Here is a 12,501-nt window from a genome sequence, read left to right as displayed (position 1 = left end):
GGGGTCTTTTCCAGAGAGTCTTCTCTTCTCATGAGGTGGGCCAAGTATTGGAGCCTAAGCTTCTGTCCTTCCAATGAGCACTCAGGGCTGATTTCCTTCAGAATGGATAGGTTTGATCTTCTTGCAGTCCATGGGACTCTCAAGAGTCTCCTCCAGCACCATATTACATTTAATTACATGATAGAATACTCTTTTACCTCTCATCCCAATAAACTATTGCTTGGTTTGCAACCAAACTCAGCCTATGAATAAAACTACGTTCCCCAACCTGGTGCCCTCCAGGTGCTGTTGGACTCAAGCTCCCATCAGCCCCAGGTTACTGGTTAGTGATGTTGGGAGTTGTAGTCCAACAACATGGGGAGGGCACCAGGCTAGAGGAATCACTAGGGAGATCAGGCATGAAGAATTGCCCAACTGCCTAGGAAGCAACAGCCAGAAGATATTCTTGCCAGTAAGAGCCGTAAGTCTCAACCCACTTCTTTGGTCTAAGCCAGAAAGGGATTCTGCTCTCTGCTGTTTTACTCCTATGGAGACAAGGTTGACTGGTGCCATCTTAAAAAGCAGAGACATCACCTTGCCGACAAAGGCCCGTATAGTTAAAGCTATGGTTTTCCCAGTAGTGATGTATGGAAGTGAGAGCTGGACCATAAAGAAGGCTGATCGCCGAAGAACTGATGCTTTTGAATTATGGTGCTGGAGGAGACTCTTGAGAGTCCCGTGGACTGCAAGAAGATCAAACCTATCAATTCTGAAGGAAATCAGCCCTGAGTGCTCACTGGAAGGACAGATCCTGAAGCTGAGGCTCCAATACTTTGGCCACCTCATGAGAAGAGAAGACTCCCTGGAAAAGACCCTGATCTTGGGAAAGACTAAGGGGACAAGGAGAAGGGGACGACAGAGGCCGAGATGGTTGGACAGTGTTCTCGAAGCTACCAGCATGAGTTTGACCAAACTGCGGGAGGCAGTGGAAGACAGGAGTGCCTGGCGTGCTCTGGTCCATGGGGTCACAAAAAGTCGGACACGACTAAACGACTAAACAACAACAACAAGGTTGGAAGGCAGGGAGACCAACAGTAGATGGCGCCAGAGCCAATGTCAGGCAGAGCCACGCCCTGGCTGACTGTAAGAACTGAGGTTGGTGAGGCAATGCCAGATATTTTTTCCTCAGAGACCAGCCTCCACTGTACAGATTCACCTTGCCTTTGCTCTCCTCCCTCCAGGTTGCACAAGGCAGGACAGAAACCAGGTCAAGGGCAGCCCTATTGATTGGGAGGGATCTCTGTGACATGCAAAACATGCAGCGAGCTTAAATGAGTCTGAATTGTGCCAAGCAGGTCTCTGTAAGGAGCGGCACGGCCGCCGTGGCATGTTTGGTTTTTAATCTAGCCTTGCTTGGCCCCTTGATTCCTATAATTTGCTAAGAGGCATGTCAAAGAAATCTCCTGCCTTCTTAGATTGCAAGAACTTTGCTTTTCCCTCATGGCAGAAATAATCATAGCCGCTTCCTTCCAGCAGGCAGCTTTGCTCTTCATTAATTAGTAATCAGGGCAGAAGCCATGCACTTAGAGATTTAAATACCTGCAAATGTAAATGATGACTGGGCCCTAAATCTCTCTGCAGAGTTAAGAGAGGGGTTCTTTCTTTCTTTTTCTTTCTCTTTTTTTGGGGGGAGGGGGGTTAATTATGGCGCTTCCCATTTCCTCATTTCTCCATGGATCCTGTGAAGTTCAGAAGAATATTAAGTCTTTGTGCTGTCCGTTTTGACAGCACAAAAAATGCAAAAATGTTTGTTTTTTAACCGTATTGTGGCTAGCGTGTTTGCAACGCTGGCTCGCTGACCCGCCAAAGATTGTAAATTGTCTGCCTTGTTGTTATCGTTGTTGGCATTGGTGAAATATTGGCAAGTATTTCGTAAAGTTACTCCAGGTGTAACTCCAGCTGTGGGCAGGGGGAATGATCTTGGGCGCGGGCTTCCTCCAGGCATGCCAGCCGCCAATTAATCTAGCCCCACCCCTCAAGCACACATTTGTGCTATCTGAAGGTGCAGCTTGACATGATGAGCCCTAGCCCATGCTCCAGATCTCCCTACACAATGAGCTTTTTTGTAGGCAACGGAATTTCCTTTTCCTCTCCTTGAGGGTCCATAAATTATGCAGTTGAGTTTCCCACATTTGGGGAAATCGCCTCCAGACAAGATTTGGGGCAAGTGCAACGGGAGGAGAAGGCACGGAAGCCAGCAGACTGCCTCCAATAGTAGAAGACACAGCCATCATGCCTGGTAACTGCTGACTGTTGTTGTTTAGCCGTTTAGTCGTGTCCGACTCTTCGTGACCCCATGGACCAGAGCATGCCAGGCACTCCTGTCTTCCACTGCCTCCCGCAGTTTGGTCAAACTCATGCTGGTAGCTTTGAGAACATTGTCCAACCATCTCGTCCTCTTTTGTCCCCTTCTCCTTGTGCCCTCCATCTTTCCCAACATCAGGGTCTTTTCCAGGGAGTCTTCTCTTCTCATGAGGTGGCCAAAGTATTGGAGCCTCAGCTTCAGGATCTGTCCTTCCAGTGAGCACTCAGGGCTGATTTCCTTAAGAATGGATAGGTTTGATTTTCTTGCAGTCCACGGGACTCTCAAGAGTCTCCTCCAGCACCATAGTCTGTTGATAGTCTTTCCTAAACAGCCTCAGGCCTGTATACCTGAAGGAGCGTCTCCCCCTGCCCACTAATTGTTCAACCCAGGCACTGAGATCCAGCTCCGAGGGCCTTCTGGCGGTTCCCTCACTGCAAGAAGTGAAGTTATGGGGAAGCAGGCAGAGGGCTTTCTTGGTAGTGGTGTCCGTCCTGTGGATTGCCTTCCCATCAGATGTCAAGGGGATGAGTAACTATATAACCTTTGGAGGACATCTGAACGCAGCTCTGTATAGGGAAGCCTTTTAATGTTTCATTGTGTTATTGTATTTGTTGGACGTGGGTGGCACTGTGGTCTAAATCACTGTGCCTCTTGGGCTTGTCGATCGGACGGTTGGTGATTCGAATCCCTGCGACGGGGTGAGCTCCCGTTGCTTGGTCCCTGCTCCTGCCAACCTAGCAGTTCGAAAGCACCGCAGTGCAAGTAGATAAATAGGTACCGCTGCGGCAGGAAGGTAAACGGTGTTTCTGTGCGCTCTGGTTTCCGTCACAGTGTTCCGTTGCACCAGAAGCAGCTTAGTCATGCTGGCCACGTGACCCAGAAAGCTGTCTGTGGACAAACGCCGGCTCCCTCGGCCTGAAAGCAAGATGAGCGCAGCAACCCCATAGTCACCATTGGCTGGACTTTACCACCCAGGGGTCCTTTTATGTTGTTATATTTGTTGGAAGCTGCCCTGAGTGGCTGGGGCAACCCAGTCAGATGGGCAGGGTATAAAGATGATGATGATGATGATGATGATGATGATGATGATGATGATGATGACGACTACTACTACTACTATTCCACATGTGCAAAATCCTGAAACTGTAACTTCAGAAGGCAGGGCAGCTCAAGACATGCTTGCATTCAAGCTGGGAGGTCAAAGGAAAAATTGGTAGCCTGCTGGCCTAAACAGATCTGGAAATCTGTTTGTAAACATGGGTGGTGATGTATAAGCCGCTTTTACTCATATGGAAAGAGTTAACAGCTTTTCTATAAATCAAAGGGTTTTTTGTTTTGTTTTTTAATAATATATTCCGAGCGGGTGGACGAGGGGGAGGAAGAAAGGGAGAAATTTTAAATCCCGGCTTGTAAGCCTGCAAAAACCCCAAGCGTGCAATCTGTCCGTGTCACACCTGGATCTAAATCTGCCTGAATTAATTAGCAACTTCTTTCCCCTACGTGTTAGTGCTAACATATGGCATTTAATTACTACTTTCAATTCAGCACTTTGTTCCTTTTAGAATTTTGAAATCTTTTCTTCTGCGAAGTCGGAACATGGCGGGGCCCTACCAGCGAGGGCGGGCTTTTGTCTGTTGAGGAACAGAGACTTGAAACTGGTGTAGGCGTGCCGCTAGCGGTTTGACTTCACCAGTGGAGGTGCGGTACATTGTCTCTCAAGGCAGACGGGTGCCGAACAGCTCAGAGAAAGGCACCAGGACTCTTATTGTGATGCATTTAAATTGGCACTGAGCAGGTTACACAACCCTACCATGAGGCAGAGTGAGGCGGCTGCCTTGGGTGGCAAATGGTGGAAGACAGAGCTTTGTGTGAGCTACTCAGATGTAGTAGAAGACACTGTCCCATCACCAGTGCTTAAGGAAGGTTCAGTTGCTGCCAATCTGGTTAGTTTTTGTACATGAAATGTGAGGGGGTAGCCATCTTGATGTTTGCCTCAGGCAGCAAAATGGCTTGAGCTGGCCCTGCTGTTAAGTGAGATTGATTCAGTAGCATGGTTTTGACCAAGGAGCAGGCATCATCATCATCATCATTATTATTATTATTATTATTATTATTATTATTATTATTATTATTATTTGCATATACCGCCCTTCAAAGATCTCAGGGCGTTTCACGAGATAAAAATGCAGGATAAAAGGAATACATGGTTAAAAAAACAAAGCTATACCCTGCCTCCCACACATTTAAAAGGCCGTAGGATATTAATCAGCCTAAGGTCTGGTTTGAGAGGAACATTTTCACCTGGCACCTAAAGGTGTATAATGAAGGTGCCAGGCAAACCTCCCTGGGGAGAGCATTCCACAAATGGGGAGCCACTACAGAGAAGGCCCCGTTCTCGTGTTGCCACCCTGCAGACGACATGTGGAGCAGGCACACGAAGACGGGCTTTAGATGATGAACACAAAGTCTGGGTTGGTTTATATGGTATTCATATCTACTCAAAATGACAAGTAGGCAGATTCATGGAGGATAAGGCTGTTGGTGCAGGCCTGTAGTGATGGCTGTAGATTGCCTCCAGTCTTGGGGACAGCACACCTCTGAATATTAGTTGCTGGGCAAGCTTCTGGTTGGCTAATGAAGGGAACAGGTTGCTGGACGAGATAGGTCTTTGGCCTGAGCCATTCAAAATGTAATGAAGATTAATAAGTAATTTTAAACAAGTCACGTCCATTGCTCCCCATGCTTTTTCTTTTGGCCCTGCCCGCCAGGGGTACCTGCCCAGGCTGGGGAAAAATTCTCCACACAAGAGTCATCTAGTCCAGCTTCCTGCAATGCAGGAATCTGTTGTCCAACGGGGGATTCAAACCCACAACCCTGAGATTAAGACGTCTCATGCGAGCTCAGAATGTGGTGTTTGAGGTAGGAAAAAACGTTGCCCAGCCCCTTGGTCACCACTTTAAAAATCAGTAGGTATGAGCAGGGTTAGATCCTGTGTGAAAGGAGATTGGCTGGTGCTGCGTCTCCTCTGCTGAAAACCAGGTCAGTTTGTGCTTTGTTCCTTTAGAGTCAACGCGTCTGGTTCCTTCCGAAGATCTATCAGCAGCAATTGCAAAACAGAGGTGCTGATCCATAGCTATGTATTGGGGGGGTGTGTGTGTGTGTGGTGGTGTTGTTTTTTTACTCTTGAGTCAGTTCTCTTGAATGCAGCGTTTTGTAAAAGATATACAGTATACATGAGCTGGGTGTTTAATTTACTATAAAATCAGCCTCCAGCTGAAAACCTGTGAAATCGTTTTAGTTAATTTGCCGTATTTATCAGTTTACCAGCGAAACTTGAGCAGGCCAGTAGGGAATTCATCATCTGCAGCAGTTTGGAAAATTAAAAACAAAACCTTTGTTGTTGTTGTTTTTCTCGGGGTGGCGGAGGAGAAAGGGAAGTTGAAGCAGCGGCTGCTTAGATCGCCGTCTTCCCTTGTACATGTACAGGGAGAGAAGGGGAAGGTGTCTGGCTTTACAAAGTTCTTCTGCCGCCTTCCACGTACGCTCAGTTTTAATTTAACTTGTCACAATGCCTGCCCCTTTCAGACAAGTTATTTAATGCTGAACATCGCATCCAAAATACCTTATGAGCTGATGGAGCACTCCTAAGAGTCCTCCTTGATATGTATATGGGTTGTGATAAAACACAGGTCCTTCTTCCTTGGAAATGTTGTAAAGCATAAGCTATATTCTAATGACATCGTTCGCTGCATTTCCGCGCCCACGCGCCACACCATTGTCTGCCACCTGGGATGACTTAAGTTTCTTGACATTGTTACATGGCGGGAGTGGAGTGGCATGCTTTACTCAGGGACTGTGTTCACACCATACATTTATTTTTATTTTTTAATTTTTTATTAGATTTTCCAGAATTATCACGAATATCACATAACAAAACAACAAACAAAAACAATGACATAAAAAGAAAAGATACACCAGAGAAAAACAACCATACAATACAAAATCCCTCCCACCCACCACCATAACAAATACACAATAAAAACAAACTTAATTCTTTAAAAATCCAACTTTGTGTACATATTAATTGACTTCCTCTAGTCCCTCCTTTCTGAACTTCCTTGTATCTGATTGTAACAGCTTTCCAGTATCATCATTAAACAAGAATACTTCCAATTATAATCTAATTTGTTCACTTTTCTTATTGTTCTGAATCCGATTTATTTAATTAAATCCTAGTTTAATCCTAGGCCTATTTGGTACTTTCAAGTGTTTTCTAATTTTTTATATTACAATATTTGTTCAAATAGTCCTTAAATTTCTTCCAATCTTCTTGGTATTCCTCTTCTTTCTGGTCGCAGATTCTTCCAGTCAGGTCAGCTAGCTCTGAAAAGTCCATTATCTTCATCTGCCAATCACACCATACATGTAAGCACATTTCCTTCCTTCCCAAAGAATCCTGGGAACTGTGCTTTCGACTTCACAGAGCTATGATTCCCAACACCCTTCACAAACTATAGTTCCCAGGATTCTTGGGAGGGGGCTGCTTCAAATGTATGGTGTGTACACAGCCCAGATAGCATTTTGGGTGGTTTCCCATAATATGCCATTCCACACTTACTTGCGCATTTAGTTGCATTTTATTCAAGCAACTATTCAAGGCCACAACCTTTCATCAGCTAACGAAGCCCTAATTACGTGGGCCTTCAGAATTGACTATAAATGCATGTCTGTTGGACTGCAAGTTTTAAGAGCATAGAAGTCCTGTCTTAAAGCCATCCAAGTTAGCGGCCATCACTGCCTCCTTGTAGAAGTGAGTTCCATAGTTTAACCATCTGCTGTGTGAACAGGTTATTTCATTTGTTCGCCTGTCCTGAATCTTCCAACATTCATCTTCATTGCCCCTGGGATAAATGCTCAGAACCAGGGATGCTCAGAACTTGAATAAAATATTGGGAGCAGGTAAGCTGCACCCCGAGTAATTAGTCACAAGACATTATGCATGCACACCATGGCAATGCCCATCAATTAGGGGGGGGAGCCCCTAAAATATTTTAATGGGGGAGTCCTAGGAGTTGGCTCCTATGCTCAGAACATCATTTTCCACTTAAGGTGAAGCCCATCTGAGCCTCTTTGAAAGTCATCAAATATCTCCATCGCCTTCTATCTCAACCCAGCTTTGCAAGCTGAAGAACATTTTTCACCTTTGGGGAGCAGTAGGAGGTAGAGCAGGGATCTGCAAACTTTTCCAGCAGGGGGCCGGTCCACTGCCCCTCAGACCTTGTCGGGGGGGGGCGCAGATGTCAGATGGCAGTGGTGGTTGCTCATGAGTAATCAGGCAGGACTTCGACCTGTCTTTTACAGATTTCATTTTGGTGCAAACGATTTACAGTGCAGAGCCACAAGTTCATGTCTGCCTCAATCGCTAGCGGAATCTGGGAGTGGTTGTTTCCTGGACCTCCCCCAGCACAAAAGTCTCGTTACTCCCTCTTTGCGCTTTAGACCTCTGCACAGGGTGTGCGATGGAAGAGGCGTGCTTCCCTCCTGGCCGGCTCCCAGCAGCATCCTCTGATCCTTTCCCCTCTTCCCCACTAGAGGTGGGGCTTTCCTCATCACCGGAAGAACTGCTTCACAAGATTTTCAGAGGCTCCCTGTAACACGACGGCCCCTCTGTTTCCCGCCCCTGTTCTGATGGCAGTTCCCTGACACCGGACTACATTTTTTTGAGGGGGTAATGAACGAATTCCTATCCCCCACAAATAACCCAGAGATGCATTTTAAATAAAAGCACACATTCTACTCATGTAAAAACACGCTGATTCCCGGACCGGGCGATTGGGCTGGGTCCAGCCCCCAGGCCTTAGTTTGCCTACCCCTGAGATAGAGTAAGGGTCTGTTAGGAGCTGGTGTCAGGAAATGGTCGGCAAAAATATAAAAAATAAAATAAAATGTCAGTGACGTTAACTCTTTATTCAAAGAAACCAAAACAGTGCAGGCCTGGTGATCTTGCCCCAATGAAGCAGTTCTGAGGACCAAAATGGAGACCTTATACCTGGTGAATTGTACTCTACAATAAAGCTTTGTTCTTCGTGAAATTTGGATTGAGGCCCAAACGGGAACCCACCAGTTTGTTTGCTTTGCTTAATGGTTCAGATGCTATCTTTTTTCCTGGGCGGGGAAGCATGTTTTCCGTATGCCAGCTAGTATGAAATAGCAGAATAATGTTGCTAACTGTGCATGAATATTTGGGGGGAAATTACTTGATGGTGCTCTAGGGAGCGATAAACAGTTGAACGCCTCAACACAGCTAACCCAAGACACAGACGTACACACTTTCACCGCTATATAGTTATGCATAGTGCACAAAAAAAAGTATCAAAGCTGTGAGACACATAAAACAGAATGAAAATATGCTGGTTTTCTCTGTACGGTACTACATGTCCCCCCTGCCCCCCAGCAAATGCTTGCTAATATTCCTGGATGGGGAGAAGGGGAGGGGGCTCAAGGAAGATTTTTTTCCCCTCTCCTCCCCCATCCGTCCCCCAGTGGAATGGAAACGAAAGAACTCCTTCATTACTAAAATAATTTGCACAATAATAGAAATAAATAACTGAATGGCAGGTTCTCTGGAGGAACGATTTCTCCGCGCTTCCCTACCAGCGCTGACTATGTGCTCATTAGCAGTGCATAGAATTTGCATGACATTTCCAGAGCCAAGGAAGGAACAGGGTATCTGCTGTATAATAAGCACTTGCGGTTTGGAGGAAGATGGACAAGAACAGTGACTTGGCAATCTTCCAAGCCTTTCAGATCCATCGTGTATAGGTCTGGTCTTGGATGTCTCTTATCTGACATCTGTCCCCTGTCGCTTAAGACCCCCTTTTCCCGCCACCCCCTGGGGTTGCACGTGATCAAAGAAGGAGAAGGAATAAAAGGAAAGACTCGATCGGCGGCTTTCAAGCTTCCGTCTTCAGGGAACGCTTTCCATCTCAGCCTGTTTGCTGAAGAAGCACAGCCGTCGGCCACAGAGCAAAGACATGTTGTAGAACAGTGAGGCATGTTTGCATGTCACGGTCCCCAAGACACCCCCCCAAACAAAACACCATTGACGCTTGGTTTTAGTTTAAGGTTTTTGGCATAATTTTGGCCACAGCTTTATTAAAAATACAAGAAATGTGGGTGGTTGCTTAGGCATTGGTTGAGACTATCTGACCCCGCACAGGGACAGACTGACATTCACATGCATGCAAAGTCAGTAAGGGAAAACATTTGGGGGGAGAGATGGAGGTGGGTACCATGTTCTCACCTCTCCCCAAATGCTCCCAGGGGCTCTTGCATGGCCCTAGCCCCTTGACAGGGGTTTGGACAAAAGCATGGCGAGCCCCTGGATTCCTTTAACGGAATACCCTTGCAGCAGCAGCATTTGGAGGGACAGGCACAGCCAATCCATACCCCTCCACCAACCAATTCATAAAACCAATGCCTAACCGCAACCTTACAAGTTGTGACAATTTGCTACGCAGTAGGCAAAAACCAAATGGCACCAGCCAATCAGCCAAATGGACAAAATTCCTACCGGGCCCCTGCCCCAAAAGCAGGCGACCCCATGACAGGCATAGCAAGGTCAAGCGAACAACGCTGAACATAGGGAGGGTGGGCGGGTGATCCGATGCACACAGCGAAAAGAGGAAGCTCAACGCTGTGCGCAGGGTATTTAAAGGCTATGGCTGTCAATCACAAAATGGCAACATATAAATCTCCCAGTAACAGGAAGCTCCATGAAAATGGTGGCCAAACTCTTTTCCCGCCCAGCAACAGTGGGGTGTCTTGTTAGACCCCACCGCAACACATGCTCTCCATGAAGGAGAACACATGTTTTTGGCACATGCTCAGTTCATGCACATGGGGCATAGGAAGCTGGCTTTATACTGAATCAGGCCACTGGCCCTCTGATGCCTAACCACTGTATAGCACCAGCAAGGGTGTGGCTGGCTTTTTAAAAAGTAAATTGCAAGCGCAAGGGAGCTAATCCAGGTGGGGACCTTGGTGATTAGGGACAGGAGTGTCTTGGCCCATCACCCCTACTGCAGACTTGATGGGAAAAGGTTTGTGGGAAAAGGCAAAGGAGTAAACCCTACAGAAATCCAGAGCAGAATCCTATGACGGTTGGAAGGCACCCAGGGCCGGATTTAGGTTTGATGAGGCCCCAAGCTCCTGAAAGTAATGGGGCCCTTGATATGTCCAGCTGTCCTTTGTCAACAACAAATTGTCCCTGTTTTTTGTGTTGAATATATGCTATATGGTAATTTATGGACCTAATAGGTATCAAAAGCCTTTGCACATAGCAAAATATGTATTTTATCAAAGTAATTGTTGAACTGAAATACAATTAATAAGGTACCACTGTATATAGAAATGAGCAAACCGGTGATATTTTAAGGAGCAGGCTAGCAGGCCATTACTTACATCATAGGAGCCTATACAACACAAAACACTGTTGCCGTATGTAGGTTTTATTTTATTTATTTATTATCTTATATTGGAAACGTACATCCACTTTTTTCCCCTTTAGATTTTTTGGGGGGGGCCATGAGAGTGGGGACCTAAGCTATAGCTTGTTTAGCTTATACGTAAATCCAGCACTGTTTGCGAGCAACTTCTCTTAACGCCATGCATTTCTGTATTTTCACTAAAGTCTTCATTTCTAAATAATAATAATAATAATAATAATAATAATAATAATAATAATAATAATAATAATTTATTTATACCCCGCCCATCTGGCTGGGCTTCCCCAGCCACTCTGGGCGGCTTCCAACAAAATATTAATTTACCATAATACATCAATTTCTATACACATTTCCCCCTAACACATGCATATTTGTAAACACTGGTTGGAGAACTGCATTGCAAAATTTGGAAAGCTGTGAATTTTGAAGGATAAGTGCAAATCCGGCACTGGTGGCACCTTATCTGCCTCCTGACAACTCCTGCAGTCCAGCTGGTGCCAAACGTCTTGCTCTGCTTTCCTTTGGACCACATCAGAAAGGCTGAGGGGGAGCTATTGTCATCTGGGCAACTCAGGACCTCCGTACTCACTAGGGCAGCCATATTGCAAAAAATGAAAATCCCAACACAAAGCTGTTGAGTTGGTGGGGGGGTGTTTTTTTGCAAATTGAAGTTTTTAAGCTTTTTTTAAGTGAAATTCACCAAAACAAAACAAAAATCACTTCAGATATGAGCAGCCCATATCCTTCTCAGACATTTTAAGCGGTTTTTCAAAAAATCCAACTGTTTCGTTTGAGACTCAGATTGGGTATGACCAGCTATCAACAGGCAGATTAATTCGCACAGCAAAACGGCGCAAACTTTTTAAAAGCTTTAAAAATATTTTCTGATTTTTATCTGCACTTTATTGGCAATTTCTTCACATTATGTTATGCAGAGGGGTTTTTTTGATTAAGCAGTTTGTGAATTTTTCTAAACGTGTTTCTTCTAAAATATATATATATATATATAATGTTAAGTGAGACAAACAATTTCGGTAGTAAGAAATCCGCTTCTGGTTCCTGCTGAGTCCAAATTCTGGAGCATCAGATTTGTCAACGCATCCCAACCCAGCTTTAAGCCATTTCAGGCTCTGTCGCTTTAAAGCTTTCTGAATGTGAGCTTGCTTAAACTCAATCCAATGCATACAGCTGCTGCCTTGACCTACTTTGCGTGAGCCTATACAGAAAAGGAAACCATCTAGCAATAACTTGACCGCACCCCCTTAAGAAAAAATAATAATCTTTGCAAGCGCAGCATTAGAAGTCTGCTGGGGATTAGGTTTCCCCCGTAGTCATCTTGCAACGACTCAGCCCTGATAGGGGGATGCTCATCTAGCAATGTTTGTTTGGGGTGGGAATCACTGTATTGCTGTAGGTAAAGGAGAGCGGGGAATCCTGCCCCAATATTCTGTCTTTGGCATAGCTGCTGCCCATTTCATACTTGTTGAAATTGATTTGGGGTGGGGTGGGGTGTCCCATATGCCTCACAAGTCTTCCCTGAGTTCATAGGCTGTTTCAGGCATCCATTCTCATTTCTCTTTTCATATATTAGAAGGCAGGGTTGAGGGTAGATTTCATCTAAATTAGAATCTGTGCACACCGCTTAGTAGT

General features: G+C 45.5%; 1 protein-coding gene across 50 annotated transcripts in view; it reads left to right on the top strand.

The window, feature by feature from the left end:
• Window positions 1–12,501, top strand: part of CELF2 (CUGBP Elav-like family member 2) — a 541,589-nt gene that overhangs the window by 443,080 nt on the left and 86,008 nt on the right. The gene's annotated exons all lie outside the window — the stretch shown is intronic.

This window comes from Podarcis filfolensis, assembly GCF_964270895.1.
Source record: "Podarcis filfolensis genome assembly, chromosome: 10".
NCBI classification, from domain to species: domain Eukaryota; kingdom Metazoa; phylum Chordata; class Lepidosauria; order Squamata; family Lacertidae; genus Podarcis; species Podarcis filfolensis.
The sequence above is the reverse complement of the archived record's forward strand: the minus strand, read 5'-3'. Positions and strand labels throughout refer to the sequence as shown.